This window comes from Ipomoea nil, unplaced genomic scaffold (genome assembly GCF_001879475.1).
Source record: "Ipomoea nil cultivar Tokyo-kokei standard unplaced genomic scaffold, Asagao_1.1 scaffold0418, whole genome shotgun sequence".
Lineage (NCBI taxonomy): Eukaryota > Viridiplantae > Streptophyta > Magnoliopsida > Solanales > Convolvulaceae > Ipomoea > Ipomoea nil.
Window position 1 is genome coordinate 817,495 of NW_017616846.1, and position 3,145 is coordinate 820,639.

Here is a 3,145-nt window from a genome sequence, read left to right on the forward strand (position 1 = left end):
TTGGGACCTTGTGACGACAGCAATCGAGGCAGGTGGACTAGGTATCAAACGCATGCACGAGCTGAATTTGGCTTTTATGGCGAAACTGGGCTGGCGGCTTCTGACTGAAAGTGGAAGCCTATGGACAAAGGCAATCAACGCAAAATATAGAAAGTCGGAGGACTCACACAATATGCGACAAGGGCGGCGGAACGTCTCCAATGCTTGGCGAGGAATCTCAGCAGCTTGGACACCCATGTCCCAAAGAGTCTCATGTGTGGTCCGAAATGGTGCTACAACACGCTTCTGGATGGACAAGTGGATTTTCCCGGAACCACTGTTTGGGCAGCTCAAGACGCCTCTTCCTCTGCCAGAATTATATGGTATGGTTCGGGACTACTGGGATGAGGCAAGGGGATGGAAGTGGGAGTTATTAGAGCATGACTTAACATATGAGGCCAAGGAAAGACTAGCGGGGAAAGTTTTAACGACATTGGATATGGACGATGAACCAGGATGGGGCTTAGAGATCAGTGGTAAATTTACTATACGTTCCATGTATGATACCCTGGTGGATAATCACGACTACCCTACTGATGAGATGTGGAGACGCATTTGGAGAATTCGTGCTCCTGCACGAGTTAATCTGTTTCTGTGGCTAGTACGCCATAAAAAGGTTATGACGAATGCAGAAAGAGCCAGACGAAAATTAACGGCTGACCCTTTTTGTTTCCTTTGTGCAGGTAAGATTGAGGACTTGCAACACTTATTTCGAGACTGTTCGGCGGTGACGGGTCTCTGGGAAGCAGTCATCCCCAGAAGCACCTATGCGAAGCTGAACGCCCTTCCTTGGGACCAGTGGTTAGAAGTCAACCTTGCCGGCAATATAAGATATGGTTTTGGTGAAGATTGGCAAACCCGTTTTGGGGCGAGGATGTGGTGGATATGGCGTTGGAGAAATGAAGGGATTTTTAATAACCGTTCTCTGAGGATGCAGGAAAAACTCGAGTGGCTCGCAAAGTACGATGTGGAAGTCAAGGGGGCTTTCAACAAACGTTTACACCCGGGGACTGGGGCCATGCAGACGGCCAATGAGCAGGCTGGATGGAAGAAACCGGATAGAGGATGGCATAAACTTAACATTGATGGTAGCTGCAAAGGACAAGGGACGGCTGGATGTGGCGGCCTGATCCGAGATGAAGCCGGAATTTGGTGTGCAGGTTTTTCGTCCAACATCGGGCGGTGTCATGTGCTCGAAGCGGAAGCATGGGGAGTGTTCCACGGTCTACGCCTGGCAAGGCAAAAAGGCATACAGAAGCTCATGGTAGAAAGTGACTCTAAGCAGCTCATTGACAGGATACACAGGAGTCAAAAGACAGGTACCAAAGTATGCAGCATCATATGGCGGTGCATAAGGGAAGCTGAGGGTATTCCGCACGTGAAATACGTGCATGTGTTACGTGAGGGAAACATGGTAGCTGATTTTCTAGCGAAGGCAGCCTTTGCAAATCCAGTGGGTTGTCGTACGCTCAAGGAAGCACCTTCGGAGATAGATGATCTTCTCAAGCAAGATATACTAGGAGCAACTTTCAGTAGACACTCATGACTCTTGGGTATCACCCTCCGTTTTTACCAAAAAAAAAATATGGTTAACATGTAGCGTAATTTTATGTATATTAAGGCGATATTTTAATATAATAAGAAATATTATTAGAATATTATATATTGAATGAAAACATATATATATATATATATATATATATATATATATATATATATATATATATATATATATATATATATATAGAGAGAGAGAGAGAGAGAGAGAGAGGTGATCACATGTGGTCATGTTGTTAGGTATGGTCATATGGTCAATTATAGGCCATTAGATTAGATAGATCCAATGAACCATATTAATCAAGATTTTTTTCAATATTTTCACGCACATTCTCCTACCCAACAAACTGCAAGGGTAAACTCGTCATAAAACATAGGAATAGGGAAAATCACATTGTTGTGTGTTTTATTACACTATTGGTGCATGTTGTCAAAACTGTTGGTGTATTCTGGAACCCGACCGCTATAAATGGCCACTGTAATTATCATAACACGGGAATACACCATTGGTGTGTTCCACTATGGTGTGTTTTATTACACTATTGGTGTATGTTGTCAAAAATGTTGGTGTATTCTGGAACCCGCCCGCTATAAATGGCCACTGTAATTACTATAACACCCCCACTTATCAAAACGCGCGAAAATCCTCAGAATTACCACTGTCGTTAGATTAAATTGATTTAACGACACAGATACGACCACACCTAATGACATGACCACATATGAGCACTCTTCTATATATATATATATATATATATATATATATATATATATATATATATATATATATATATATAATTTAGTATTTATGAACATATATAATAAATATTATCAACATATATAGTATATTATATAACAAATAATTGAAACTGTTAGACGAATTAATAGAGAAGAACACCAATATTGGAGTTACTAAAACAGGCTTGCGTTTACAAAATAAGTCACAAGTCGAATGATGCATCAAGTCAACGAGATTACTTAATACTCCGTATGAAATTTAGGTGATCGAAGACTAACAAGTTATAGTATATTTAGTATACATAAATAAATTAAAAGCGGCACATTCTTTCTTGTACTTTTACCAACCTTAAACTTTGCAACCAAAATCGACGGCTTCATCGGATCACTTGTCACGGGACTTTGAAGCCTTCAATCCCACGTACTTTACACTCATACCTACCTTATTAATGGTTTTTTTAAACAAATACTTATGATTTTTATAATATACTATATATTTCTAGACCAAAATTCAATCATATGATTATTCATTTAAAATGATAACAGATGTGTCATCACATTACATAGTAGTTGACATATAATTTTAAATATATATATATATACTATAAGTAATATAATTATAATTAAGTTTCCATGACTGCAAAATAGTTATAGTCCTGTTTGGTAACATAGTTAGCTTATTATCAGCTAATTTTGGCTTATTTGACCACTATTAGCTATTTGACTTGGTTAAACAATAAATATAAGTGTTTGATTAAGTATTTTTTTCTAACAACTTAGTGCCTCAAAATGCTAAAATTTAAAAAGTTAG